This window comes from Loxodonta africana, chromosome 1 (genome assembly GCF_030014295.1).
Source record: "Loxodonta africana isolate mLoxAfr1 chromosome 1, mLoxAfr1.hap2, whole genome shotgun sequence".
Classification (NCBI taxonomy): domain Eukaryota; kingdom Metazoa; phylum Chordata; class Mammalia; order Proboscidea; family Elephantidae; genus Loxodonta; species Loxodonta africana.
The window spans coordinates 177,645,483-177,660,292 of record NC_087342.1 but is presented as its reverse complement, the minus strand read 5'-3'; the positions used below and the strand labels follow the sequence as shown (position 1 = coordinate 177,660,292).

Here is a 14,810-nt window from a genome sequence, read left to right as displayed (position 1 = left end):
GGTTGTATTTAAAACAGAGTTAGGATTTCTACATAACTTTTTTAGGGACACGATTCAAACCATAGCACTACTTCACAGAATGCAGAAAAATAAATTCAAGGGAGGAAACAATGTGAAAAGGCATAAATTTAATACATTTAGGAGAAGATATTGTTGTGACGATGAGTTAGAGAAAAATGTCCCAAACAAAATATGAAAAGTATACATAATAAAGAAAAAGAATACTATTGACTATACAGGATCTTCAAAATGTTTGTACTACAAAGGACACCGTCAACACAGTAAAAAGACAAGCCATATGAGCATATATTTCCACACTTAATACCATTAAACAATTAATTCAAATTATATAAAGAGCTTTTACAAATCAATAAAAAAGGATCAGCACAATAGAAAAGGGTAAAAGATGTGAACAGGCAATTCACTGGAAAGGGAATCTAAATCACATAAAAAAATTAATCATCTAGAAAATGCAAATTTAAAACTGTGAAATATAATCTCACAACACTAGAGCCTCCCATAATAAAAAGTCTGGTAACACCAAGTATTGTTGGACATAGGAATGATGAGAAATCTTAGATTTGTTTGGTGGAATTGTGAATTGATTATTTTGAAGAGCAATTCACAATTTTAGGTAACAATGAAGGTTGGTGTAAACTATGACTCAGGAATATCACTCATACATGTGAAAAATGTGCAGTGTGTTCTACATAAGCATTTTATGCATTGGGAAAAATTTGGAAACAATGCCCATCAATAGGTGAGTGTATGTGTTCAGAGGTCCCAAGACTATCTTCAGATTCAGTGACTTGCTAGAAAGAATTTCAGAATGTAACAAAGCTGTTATGTCACGGTTACAGTCTAATATAGCAAAAAGATACCTATTAAAGTCAGCAGTGGAAAATGGTGCATAGGGTAGAGTCCAGGATCGATCAAGCATAGCTTTCAGTTGTTCTTTCCCTGTGGAATTGAACAGATAATGCTTATTTCCCCCAGCAATAGCGTTTGACAATATGGACAAAGTATTGCCATTCAGGAAAGATCATCCCAACCTTTGTGTCTATAGGGTTTTTATTGGAGAGCAGTCACATAGATATGAGTGATCATAGTCACCAGCCCCTCTAAAGGTCCAAGGGCCCAAGTTCCCCACCATAAATCACATTGCTAGCAGAGTATCTGGCATGGGCCAAGGCCTCCAGATAAACAAGGACACTCTCATCAAGTGTGATATTCCAAAGGCTTATTGGTTAACTTTCAGGAGATAGCAAAGGGCCAAATATTTCTTTGGCATGTGTAGGATGTAGACAACCCAGATCTGAGTTAATACTTTACTGCACAGTATATACATAAATTGTAGTATATTCATACAGAAGATGAAATATGTAAGTATCAGTATAGATAAATCTTACAAACTTAGTGTTGAGAGAGAAAGTTGGAGGAAGGGATATACAGTGCAAATCCACTTACATAAAGCTTAAAACTATGTAAAACAATGTTCTTAATTATGTATGAATACATGCAAATGTAGAAACTATTAAAGTCTTAATGAAAGTAATACCAGATACAGGCTAGTTTTAACTCTGGGAAGAGAAACTGGGAATGTCTTCTGGGAAGTGTACTTTAGGGATATTGACTATATCTGAAATATTTTATTTCTCGGGCTGGGTGGTGAGTACATGACTGTATGCTATATTATTATCTAAGGATGACATATGCCTAAAATATTTCAAATTTTAAAAAGTCAAATGAGGTGGGAAAGAAAGTAAATTTCTCATATAACTGGATTTGTCTATTAAGTAATTACTGAAGCTATTTGTTACAAAAAAATTGGTCTGGTATTAATTTACTATGAAGTTCTGAGAAGTCAAATCTATTTTAGGCCTTTATCATAATACTGGGTCCAGCTTAAAGACAGATAGCAATAGGGCAGGTCCAAGGCTACCCAAGTTAATCTAGTTGCTTTCTTTCATGTATCTTCTTCCTCTGAACTTCCTTGGAAATAGAGACTAAGCCTCATATTTTTTTTTCTTCAGGTGGATTGTAAGTACTCAATAGATGGATATTGAATGGGTAAATGCATAATTGAAAAATTAATAAGAGAATTTATCTGGAGGTACCCACTCAAAGTAGAGTCCTGAGGGAAAGGCCATTGTAAGAGAAGTTGGTGATGAGTATTTTGGGGTATTTTTTCTGGGTCTTACTGTTGCAGGAGGAGGAGGCATTAAGGATCTGGAAGCAGGAGCTGTTTATGAGTATAGAAATAGGTGCTAGAATAGGGGTGAAGAGGGAGACTCTTAGACAAGTTTCATCAGCCTCACAAGTGTTATGGCGTTAGTCCTGGCATACACCAAAAATGAAAGAGCTAATAAATAAGACAGTTACATTGGTGCTGCCAAATCATAGAAATTAAAGGAGCATTATATGGTGGTAATTGTCCTAGGATTTAATTTTAAATCTACTTAGAGAGAACCTTCTAGACTAAAACCCCCAGTGAATTACAACTGGCTCAGAGCCTAATTGGCAGATGCTCGTGGAGAGGGAAATTTCCATTTTACAATGGAACCTTTTGTGATGGCTTTCTAGTTTGAAGTTCTGGAAAAGAGTTCACTTCATTTCTACTAATGCCTGAGTAGGGGGCAATGAAGTGCGATTTTTGGGTTACTGGAAAAGCAGAGATATATAGCACCAGTCAACCTAGGTGGGGTAGGGGGAGATCTTATCTTAAAAGCTGAAGCCAGAGAGAACACATTTCTGCTGGTCACAGAAGACATAACGTCAGTGAGTCATGGGCGGTTCTACCAACCAAGAGTGGCACCATTCCCTCTGTTGAGTGATGATGTGCTGTAGTTTTAACTAGTTGGGCATTTATGAAAGCGATAAATTATAAAACAATATACAGTGACACAAATGATACCTAAATTGTGTTTCTTAAGCTGTAATAGTGTGTGTATATGTGTGACAGTGCTCCATAGGTAACCATCTCATGCAGGATTCCTTTTCAAAGTGCATAATATAAATAGCTAAAGATATAAAATGTCCAGAATTTTACATCAGGAAGAAGAGAAAGAAAATTAATGGTACTGCTCTGTAAGAGTTACCATGAATTCATCACTTACAAAAGCCTGGCTCTCTGCTGAGGGTTTTCCATAGATTCTCACATTTAATCCTCACGATAACCCTGTACAGTGGTATTGTTGTTTCAATTTTACCACTGATAAAACTGAGGCCCAGAGAGGAAAATTGACTTACCCAAGGTCATGCCCCAGTAGTACCGTACAGCTCAAGAAGGTAGGCTCCTAACCATGTGCAACACTGTCTGTGCTTAATCAAGATGATCAAACTAAGAAACATTCCAATCTGAACAGAATTTGTTTTTTAGGAAGAGCTGGAGGACTTTTATGTAAAGATATAAATGTAACCCTTCAAACAGTCTTGAATTAAAAAAAAAAAAAAATCTAATGAATATCATTGACGATTACGTTGAAAAGATCTTGGCATACTCTAAATTAGTAAGAAGCTTACTGGGGAGCCAGGCAAAGGGCTCTCCACATCATGAGCAAGTTCAATAAGGCAGTTCTGATAGGAGAAATAGACAGCAAAGATTAAGCTCTTGGGTTCCATGGGGAGTAGCCATGGGAGACCTTAGGCTTAATTAGCTAAGAGAAGAAACATATATCTTAAAGAAGGCCCTGCCCTCCCTTCCTAGTTTGTCTGATCAACTTACCCTCAATGTTTTTATTTCTCCCATTCCTAAGGTTGCCTTGCCATCATTATTTTTTCATGGTGGTACAGGTTTGACAAAGAAATGATAGTCCAAAAAAGCTGAAACTCCCTCTTTTCTGCCATTTTCATAATTTTGATATTTATTGATTTACCAAAAAACCAGCAGCTATTTATTAAGTCCCTACCATTTGCCAGGGAGTCCTCTGAGTACTTGCGTATCAAGGGGAATAAGACAAAGTTCCTATCCATGTGGAGCATGTGTCTAATGGGGAAGACAGAAAACAAACAAAAGATGAGCTCTAGATAGTAACAAGTGGGATGAAGAAAATAAAGCACTTCTCTGTTTTGGAGAAATCCGAGCAGAGACTGCATCTTGTGCGGCATTAAATCACACAGTAAGCTGGAGAAAGGTGTTCTAGGTAGAAGGGACAGCCCAGTAAAAATCAAGGCAGGAATAAACTTCACAAGTTTAATGTATATAATAATATGGTATTTATCACATTATATCATGATTATTTACTTACATGGCTGTCTCCTTAAGTAGAATGTTAAGGACTATTTCTTTTTCATCTTTTATTCTTAGAGGCTAGCACAGAGTTTGGGATATATTTGGGACCCAATGTATATTTAAGAAATGGATGCGTGAACAAAAAAAAAAAAAATTTTTTTCTAAAAGCTGTCAGCATGAAGTTTTGTTAGTTATTTAAAGATTAAATGAATAAACTTCTTATAAGAATATTTACTGAGATGCACTACATTTTTCATATGTTTTGGTCTTTTTTGTTCAATATGCTAAGTGATAGTGAATGTATCCATACTCATAGAAAAAAAAAATTCTGCCAATAATTTTGTTATATATTTTCATTTATTAAGTAAGCTTAAAGTATTAAATCTACTTCATTTAAGTATTTAATATCATATTAGAGTCATTTAGGTTTTCTAATTTAAAAATTCTGAAGTTTATATCACAGGATTAGTTTGAATAAAATGTGCGAAAGTGAAACTTTATGTCTAATAGAAATTTTATTGTGGTATTTCAGAATTAAATTTTAAAGTATTTTTGGTATTAAGCATCACTGAAATAATTCAATTATAACATCAAAGGTAGATATTCTGAAAGTGTGCATATTTGTATCTCAACATTCAATTTTGATATCCTTAGGGTCACTATGAGTCGGAATCGACTTACTGGCAAGGGGTTTGGTTTGGGTTTTTTTTTTTTTTTCCAGTGTATTTGAGAGTACCAGTACTCTCTGGAATGAAAATAAAATAAATATGGAGCTTATTATGTTTTACAGTGTACTGTTTGGAATTCTAGAAGTAGTTGGGGATTTTTCTTTTGCTGCATCTCTTGTAAGAATGAAGACCATTCTCCGCAACCAGGCTGTCAATGTTCCAGAAAATGTTGACATCACTCTGACGGGATGTACGGTTATTGTGAAGGTCCCTGGATGGAACTTACAGAGGGACTTCAATCACATCCATGAAGAACTCAGTCTCCTGGGAAAACAAAAGAAGAGGCTTCAAGTTGACAAATGATAGGTGTAATGGATTGAATTTTGCCCTCTAAAAATATGTGGCAACTTGGTTAGGCCGTGTGTGGTTGTCCTCCATTTTGTGATTTTCCTATGTTACAAATCGTAACCTTTGCCTGTGGTTAAAAAGGATTAGGGTGGGATGTAACACCCTTACCAGTTCACATCCCTGATCCAGTGTAATGGGAGTTTCCCTGGGGTGTGGCCTGCACCACCTTTTGTGTCTCAAGAGAGAAAAAGGAAAGTGAAGCAAGCAGAGAGTTGGGAACCTCATACCACCAAGAAAGCAGCACTGAGAGCAGAGTGCGTTCTTTGGACCTGAGGTTCCTGCACTGAGATGTTCCCAGATCAGGGGAAGATTGATGACAAGGACCTTTCTCCAGAGCCTGACACAGAAAGCCTTCCCCTGGAGCTGACAACCTGAATTTGGACTTGTAGCCTACTAGACAGTGAGAGAATAAATTTCTTCTTGTTAAAGCCATCCACTTGTGATATCTCTGTTATAGCAGCACTAGATGACTAAGACAGTGAGGAAATAAAAAGGAACTGGCAATAGTTCACACTATCTGTAGTCACATACGGAACATGATCAAGGGTGTTACATCGGGCTTCTGTTACAAGATGAGGTCTGTGTATATTCATTTCCCCATCAATGTCTTTGTTTAGGAGAGTGGTTCTCTTGAAGTATAAAACTTCTTGGGTGAAAAATACATCCATAGGGTTTGGATGAGGCCAGGTGTTGCTTGTTCAGTATTGCAAACTCAGAAAGATAGGTTAATTCTTGAAAGAAATGACATTGAACATGTATTGAATTCAGCTGCTTTAATTTAGCAAGCCACAACAGTTAAAAACAAGGATACCCACAAAATTTTGCATGGTATCTATATCTCTGAAAAAGGAACCATTCCACAGGCTGATGAGTAAGATCTAAGAGTTGTCCAGCTATGGAAACAAGGCCAGATGATGCCTAAGACCTATGGGTGATATTTTTAAGGTGCAATAAAATTCATATTCAAAAAAAAAATAAATAAAAGTAGTTGGGTTTGGCTTGATTGCCTTGTGTGCTCATAGTTTCCACATGGAAACACAAATATTAGTAATTCCATATTATCAACAATATTATTGTTAGATCGGTAAAAACAAGAAATGAAAACTATCAGAATTGAGCAGACATCTCCACGAGATATAAATTTACTGATTAATGATAGACTGAGGTGTTTGTTTACTTCTGCTTTGCCTCTGTGATACTACAGACTGGCCAGCTCACCAGAACACACAATGATATGCATAAATCTGAGATTTCGATGTTAAGTCAGCTTAATTATTTTTCTTCGGTTTCTAAGTCATGCTTTGTTAATTGCATCCTGAAATATTTGCTGTACAGTCCTTTCCTATATCATGGAGCCTGACAGAATGAGCATCTATGACCATCCTTCTCATGGGGAGAACTTTCCTTGAGAACCAGGACCCAAAGACAAGAAGTCTGCTTCAAGTTCCCTTCCTTGCCTCTCCTCAACCCTCTTAGCAGAGACTGACAATAAGGAAAGAGCCAATCACAGAGATAAGTTTTCTACTGTAAAGATATTCAAATTTTAAGAGTCTCACTCAAGACGTTAATTCTAATTTTTCTGTTATTTTTTTCCTTAAGCTCTCTCTTTCCATTAAAAAAAAAAAAGAATGCATATCAAGAAGAGTGAATTTTGGCGAGAAGCTGTTACTGTAGTAGAATGTCAGTCAGATGACTGAGACACAAATGGTTTTTAGAAACCCTTCAGATACATCTTGTAGTAATAAGCTCCTTGGGGAGCATCCTCAATTAGAGTTAAGTTCTGTTACTGTGCTTAAGTTCTGTACTGTTTCCATGCATCTACATGCAGAATTTTATGCTCCTTAATTCCTCTGGGCCTTGGATCCTAGTTTTATCTATTGTACAATATGGTACATGGAAAACTCATTATGGTTTTACAGGCTTCTACTGCTAGTAATTATTTTAGTGGTTTTATAGGTAAAGATGCAGGGACACAATCCTCTCTATAGATAAAAATTACTTTTTCATATTCCCAAATCTTTAGAGGGATTGATTTGTATTATTTGTTTTTTGGTATGTGATTGTAGAATAACTGCTCAGGATTCATGAGGAAAAAAAAAAAAAACAAACAACGTTGTGTTCACTGACATTAATTTGGAAGGAAATTTTTGTGCTTATGTTACATTTTTGTAGAACTGAATAACCTAGCAAGAAAAAAGTCATAAGATAAGCTTAATAAACCCTCATATTGATGCAAAGTTAGCATTGGCCACTTGGCAATTGGATAAAAATTCAGCTCACAAAACAGCATTTTGGCTGCAATCAATGGTTATGAAAACTACAAGCAGTTTGTGCAAACCCTGCTGGATTTGGCAACGCTGGGAGTCAGCTGTGATTCCTGAGCATAATAAACGCATTGGTTTGAATTCTCCTGTCTGTTGTATGTGAGGTTTGTCTGGGACTCATTCAGATTCAAGATGCACTTTAAAATAGAACTAAGAAAGGGGATTGATGGGAAGAAGAAACTCTTCCATTTCAAATCCTTTTATTGGAGTATGGGCCTACTAGGTGATTGCTACAATGGCCATAAATAATTTTCAGAAATGAAAATAACATCCCTTGAATCCCTTCAGATTTCATCCACAGAAACTACTAAGGCCTTACCAGATTCAACATCAGATGAAATCTCAGTCCTTTATGGAAAGGGAATCATCTATCTTCCTATTTCTAAAGCAGACTAGAGATTACTCATTTACTTCTCTGCAATTATAGCCATCTGATCCTTTGCAATCTTGGAAGGGGTGAGATGCTAACATGACTGTAACACAAATCCATACTGAAGAGCCCAGTAGTTAAATTAACCATTTACATACTGTCTTGGTCATCTAATGCTGCTCTAACAGAAATTACCACAAGTGGATGGCTTTAACAAAGAGAAATTTATTCTCTCGCAATCTAGGAGCCTAGAAATCTGAATTCAGGGTGCCAGCTCCAGCAGAAGGCTTTATCTTTCTGTTGGCTCTGGGGGAAGGTCTTTGTCATCAGTCTTCCCCAGGTTTAGGAGCTTCTTAATACAGAGACCCTGGGTCCAAACGACATGCTCCCTCCTGGTTCTTAATTCTTAGTGGCATGAGGTCCCCATCTCTCTGTTAGCTTCTCTCTTCTTCTATCTCTTGTTTAAGATAAAAGGTGATGCAGGCCATATACCAGGGAAATTCCTCTTACCTTGGATCTGGGCTGTGACCTGAGTAAGGGTGTTGCAGACCACCCTAATCCTCTTTAACATAACCTAATCTTGCCTCATTAACCACAGGAAGGGATTAGGATTTACAATACATGGGATAATTACATCAGATCACAAAATGGAGGACAATCACACAATACTGGGGATCATGGCCTAGCCAAGTTGACACACATTTTTGGGGACACAATTCAATCCCTAACACATACCTTAAAGGGTTACCTATCAGCTGATTCGTATCAATGATAACTTTCAAATATGGTTAATACTTTGGTGTTTGGGCAAAGAATGGAAATAAGAAATGCATTATATTGTAAACTTCTAGGCTTTGAATAAGGAGTCCTGGTGGTACAAATGGTTAAGTGCTTGGCTGCTAACTGAAAGGTTGTCTGTTTGAATCCATCCATCGGCTTCACAGGAGAAAGACCTGATGAGCTGCTCCCATAAAAATTACAACCTAGAAAGGTCAGCTCAACTGGACTGGACCAAAAGCAAAGAAGTTTCCGGGATAAAATGAATGCTTCCAAGGTCAGTGGAGCAAAGGTCGGGGTTTGGAGACTATGGCTTAAGGGGACTTCTAAGTCAATTGGCAAAATAATTCTATTATGAAAACATTCTGCATCCCACTTTGAAATGTGGTGTCTGGGGTCTTAAATGCTAACAAGCGGCCATCTAAGATGCATCAGTTGGTCTCAACCCACCTGGATCAAACGAGAATGAAGAACAAGGTCACACGATACCTACGAGCCCAAGAGACAGAAGGGGCCACATGAACCAGAGACTTACATCATCCTGAGACCAGAAGAACTAGATGGTGCCCGGCCACAACCAATGACTGCCCTGACAGGAGCACAACAGAGAACCCCTGAGGGAGCAGGAGATCAGTGGGATGCAGACCCCAAATTCTCATAAAAAAGACCAGACTTAATGGTCTGACTGAGACTAGAGGAATCCCAGCGGTCATGGTCCCCAAACCTTCTGTTGGCCCAGGACAGGAACCATTCCCGAAGATAACTCATCAGACACGGAAGGGACTGGACAATGGGTAGGAGAGAGATGCCGATGAAGAGTGAGCTACTTGTATCAGGTGGACACTTGAGACTGTGTTGGCATCTCCTGTCTGGAGAGGAGATGGGAGGGTAGAGAGGGTTAGAAACTGGCAAAATTGTCACGAAAGGAGAGATTGGAAGGGCTGACTTATTAGGGGGAGAGTAAGTGGGAGTATGGAGTAAGGTGTATATAAGCTTATATGTGACAGACTGACTTGATATGTAAACGTTCACTTAAAGCTCAATAAAAACTATTAAAAAAAAAAATTACAACCTAGAAAGCTCTATGGGGTAGTTCTACTCTGTCACATGGGGTGGCTACGAGTTAGAATAGACTTGAGAGCACCCAGCAACAACAAGGCTTTGAATATAGGGAACAGTAATGACAGGGCTAGATTTCTTAGTGATCTTACCAATAGAACATATACAGCTCTGCTGGGACCTTCGCCTAAGGAGGCCTTTCTAGTCATATGAAAAGGTCATTATTTTCCACTAAAGAGAGTTAGGAAAATCTAAGACAAATATACCAGATTTTAGCCTGAAGCTCTGAAGGTAAGAAATGGCACTGCTCCTTCCTGTGCCTCCCCCACTTTCAGAGACTCTCTTTACCTCTTTTGCATTTCAGGAGCCAAGTTCCGGAGCGAAGAAGTAGAGGATGATGAAAATACACCCAGAGCTGGAGCACCATGGTTCTGCCTCTAGGATCTTGATTTTTTTAAGCTTATTGAATTAAAATAAATTTGAATAAGAATAAGCCTTTCTGGGATGTGTCTAGTCACTTAGTGCAGCCATAACAAAAAATACCACCAGTGGTTGGCTTTAAAGAAGAGGAATTTATTTTCTCACAGTTCATGAGGCTAGAAGTCCAAATTTAGGATGTGGTTCTAGGATGAGGTCCTTCCTTGTCGGTAGCCCCTGGAGTTCTTTAGCATTCCTTGGAGTTCCTTGATGTCTGTATTCCTTTTCTCCCTGTGTGTCTTTGTGTCTTTTCTGCTTTTTTTATAACTTAGAAGTGATTAGGTTTAAGACCAACCCTACACTGATATGATTTCATTAACATAACAACAACAACAAAAAACCCTGTAAAAATGCCATGGTGCCATCTGAGAACCTCATCTAACTTCAGGAGGGGGAGAGAGACTTACCATTAAAAATCCAAGACTGATTCCTATAAGGTATGTTTGACCTCCGCATTCCAACCTTTCCACGAATTCTGACACCAGCCATCCCTCCCACGATACTCTCTACTTCTCTGCTGGGTTCGTTAATTCATTGCAGAGTTTATTAGGGAAGTAACAGCTTACAACTTGCGGTCAGAATCAATAGGCTACAACTTGGGATCAGGATCTAGAAGCATATAGACAAAGTCTTCCTTCTTCAATGCAGTACAGCTCTCTCAGTTTCTCTGGCCATGCAGGACTTCTCCTAGCCCCCTAAGGACAGTGGCTCCCCTTGGCCCCCCAAGGACAGGCTCCTTCAGCCCCCTCAGAACAGGCATCCTCTCTCAGCCCTTGGCCCTTGGACTCTGTTGGGCCTGCCCTCTGTCCTTCTGGGGCAAGTGTAACAAAGCTCTGCCAGGAAGCCTCCTGCCCGAAGATGCTCTGCTCTCTTGCTCTGTGGGTTGGCAAGCCCACTGTAGCCTCCTTGCTCCACGGGCCAGGAAGCCCCCTGCGCTGTCTGCACCATTCTTTTGATTCTGCTGCTGTCATTTTTCTGCTGCTGCTTCTCGCCGTCTCATACCATGTCCAGTGTTATAACTCTCTCTCTCTGTATCCTAAGTCTTGGAGGTTCCCAGTGCAGGCACCCCAGGTCCAAAGGACGTGTTCCACTTCTGGCTCTTGTTCTTTCCTTTTTTTATTGTACTTTAGATGAAGGTTTATAGAACAAACTAGTTTCTCATTAAATAGTACATATATTGCTTTATGACATTGGTTAACAATCCCACAACATGTCAACCCTCTCCTTTCTCAACCCTGGGTTCCCTATTACAAGCTTTCTTTTTCCCTCCTGCCTTCTCATCCTTGCCCCTGGGCTGGTGTGCCCCTTTAATCTCCTTTTGTTTTATGGGCCTGTCCAATCTTTGGCTGAAGGGTGAACCTCAGGAGTGACCTCGTTACTGAGCTGAAAGGGTGTACGGAGGCCATACTCTCAGGGTGTCCAGTCTCTGTCAGGCCAGCAAGTCGGGTCTTTCTTTTCAAGTTAGCTCTGTCTGGGACCGATTGTGATCCCTGTTAGCCACCTCTACTTTCTTAATGATAGTGAGATCTCTCCCCTTCTGGCTTCTGGGATGACTTTTTTAAGCCTAGTGAGATGACAAAACTGACCAATCTCCTCATTAGTGTTCCATACACCTTATTTTGCATAGTCTCACTCAATCATTCTGTGGGAATTACAAGACGATGCATGGCTTAAAGTGCAATACTAAGTAATTCGCTGTACTGCAACCTCCTATTTCCCAACAGGGTTATATTTAAAGGTACAAGGCTGAGAATTTCAGCACATATTTTGGGGGGAATCACAGTTCAATGTATAACAGTGTATAAACAAGCTGGAGTAACAGGAAAGATATTCATAAGTGGAGAGTAGCTTATATAATGAGATAGTCAAGAATGCCTGCCCATATTAATTTTTGCTCAAAATTATGCTATAAAATTGGGGTGGGGGGAAGGTCTTGAGTTATAGATAAATGACACATTGTCAAAGCAAACAAATTGAACCTGTATCCATTAAACACCAAAGTATTCCATATAGAACTATATTATAGGAAACAATGTTCAGAGAGAATTTTTGCTGTGTTTGTGAGTGATGCAATCGTGTCTGTTTCTGATGAGTGTGGTTGTGGTTGCCCAGAGGTCTATACTCAAATAGTTCCCTGGAAATTAAAAATATTGAACTGAAATTACCATTTTTCAGCAGGATCCCCAGAAACAAATTCTGTTATTGCCATCTAGCAGCCAGTGTCCCTGTTCAAGCTTCTGCATAAATTTGCAAACATCATACAGTTGCCTCCTTTGTTAATTATAGAGCCTCAAAGTGCTGGAATGGGGTGGCACTTAATAACACACGTTCTAAAAGCATGGTAACTTAGGCAGTAAAAACACTGCCTGACAGACACCATTGTAGTGGGAACTTCACAGTGGGAGGTCCATAATAATCAGAATAGATTTAATGTATGTATTTATGCCAACTCTAAAAAGGTTGTGAATGACAGCTAGAGAGATAATATGCTAACCCTACCAACAGGGGGGAAAAAGAACTGAAATAAGTAGCAGAGCACGTTCTCACAAATTTCTCTCTTAAAGGATGATCTAACACCATGCGTACATCAATAAAATTGGCTATTTGTTTTCAACTCTAGTGTTCTTTGCTTATGAACCATGAGAAAAATTATTCTCATTTCAAACTAAATTTTAATTGAATTCCAGAACATCAATACGGTTGAATATGTAAAACCTCATCCCAACTGTTTAACTTTCTTGACCATATAGATTCAATTTATAGTTTTTTTTTGTTAAATCATTTTTATCCCTCCTACCCTCGAAGCAAGGAACCCTGGTAGCACAGTGGTTAAGTGCTCAGCTTCTAACCCAAAATCCATCAACTGCTCCACAGCAGAAAGATGTGATAGTCTACTCCCCTAAAGATTACAGCCCTGGAACCCCTATGGGGCAGTTCTACTCTGTTCTATAGGGCTGCTATGAATTGGAATTAAGGCACATAGCAACGACATAACGACATAATATATGGTAATCCTCAAGCAATGCTTACGTGTTCTACAAATAAATGCTGTTACTGTTAGGTGCCATTGAATTGATTTCAGCTCTTAGTGATGCCCCGTGACGGTTAAGAACTATCTTAAAAATCAATACTCGTGCCAGTATCTTTCCACCAGCTGTGTTGTCTGCACTACTTCTACTTCAAAGTTTTGAGATTACATTTTGTTTTCTTCCAAGAGGCTTCTCAAGACAGCTACTTGTCTCTGCCATATTACTTTACCACAAATACATGTACAAGTCCTTCCTTAATTTTCCATAGTGTGATCATATACAGAATGTTAACATTTTAACAGCTTTATTGAGGTATAGTTTATATACCATAAAATTCAGGCATTTTAAGTATATAATTTAATGAGTTTTAGAATATTTACAGAGTTGTGCAAACATCACCACAATCTAATTCTATAACATTTCCATCATCCTAAAAGAAAACCTCCTTTCCATTTACAAATATTTTCTATTCTCACCCCAAACCTAGGCAACTGCTAATCTGCTTCCTGTTTCTCTGTATTTTCTTCTTCTGGACATTTTATATAAATAGAACCATATAATATGTATTTGTGTGTGTGTGTCTGGTTTCCTTTACTTAGCTTAATGTTTTCAAGGTTCATCACTGTTGCAGCAGGTATTAGTATTTTATTTCTTTTAATTAGTGAAAATTATTCCATTGTATGGATATATGACATTTTGTATATTTGTTCACAGGATGTCACATTTTTAAAAAACTTCACTGAACCAGGGCTTCCAGTTATGCTACATCAGACTAACTGGCACCAAACTTGCCTCCCCACTACAAACACCTGGAAAATAAGAACAAGTGCAAGAAACTACTATTTTCAGACATTGGACAATAGTCATCACTGTAATACCCAAGGTAGGAAAACTAATGAGATAAGCTTTGTGATGGCCCTTGCTTTCTGCCTGGATACTTTTCAGACTGTGACCAGGGAAGAGGGTCTTAAATTCAGCACAGAAGTCTCTTTGAGTTGAAAAAATAGGGTTCATAGTAAAAGAAGTTGGGGCAGCTGGAATTTATAGGAAATTGGAAAGGAGAAGGCTATACAGAAAAAGAGGTACAGTAATCTGCCTAAAGGTCTTGAAAATTTTGCTAAAGAGTAAGCACGTGTAGCGTAAAACTCTAGAGGCAAGGAAAAAAGTGCCTGGAAGCTGCAAATGAAATGTTTCATATAAGACTGTGATATGTTCAACTTCTGACCAGCCAGAGTTGAGACAATTCACTAAGCACCTCACATACTCAGTAAAGACTCATAAAAGGTCATGACATAGGAATAGCGCTAAACTAATGTTCTTCTAAAGGTTTTTCTGGACCTTCCTAACAAAACCTAAAAACAAACTTTGAGAGGATCAAGCTTAGCTGCAAATATACTAACGGCCAGCCAAAACAAAATTCAACAGTATTTAAATGAATATAACTGAATCTAGACATTCAACAATGTA

The 14,810-nt window shown here is 38.4% G+C and overlaps 1 long non-coding RNA gene and 1 pseudogene across 1 annotated transcript in view; both read left to right on the top strand.

The window, feature by feature from the left end:
• LOC111748926 (uncharacterized) overlaps window positions 1–14,270 on the top strand; it is a 395,170-nt gene extending 380,900 nt beyond the window's left edge. The window contains exon 3 of the long non-coding RNA XR_010322691.1: window positions 14,058–14,270. This is a non-coding gene — a long non-coding RNA (uncharacterized LOC111748926). The remainder of the gene's footprint in view (window positions 1–14,057) is intronic.
• Window positions 5,026–6,431, top strand: LOC100674114 (large ribosomal subunit protein uL6-like; annotated as a pseudogene).
• Window positions 14,271–14,810: the final 540 nt, after the last annotated feature.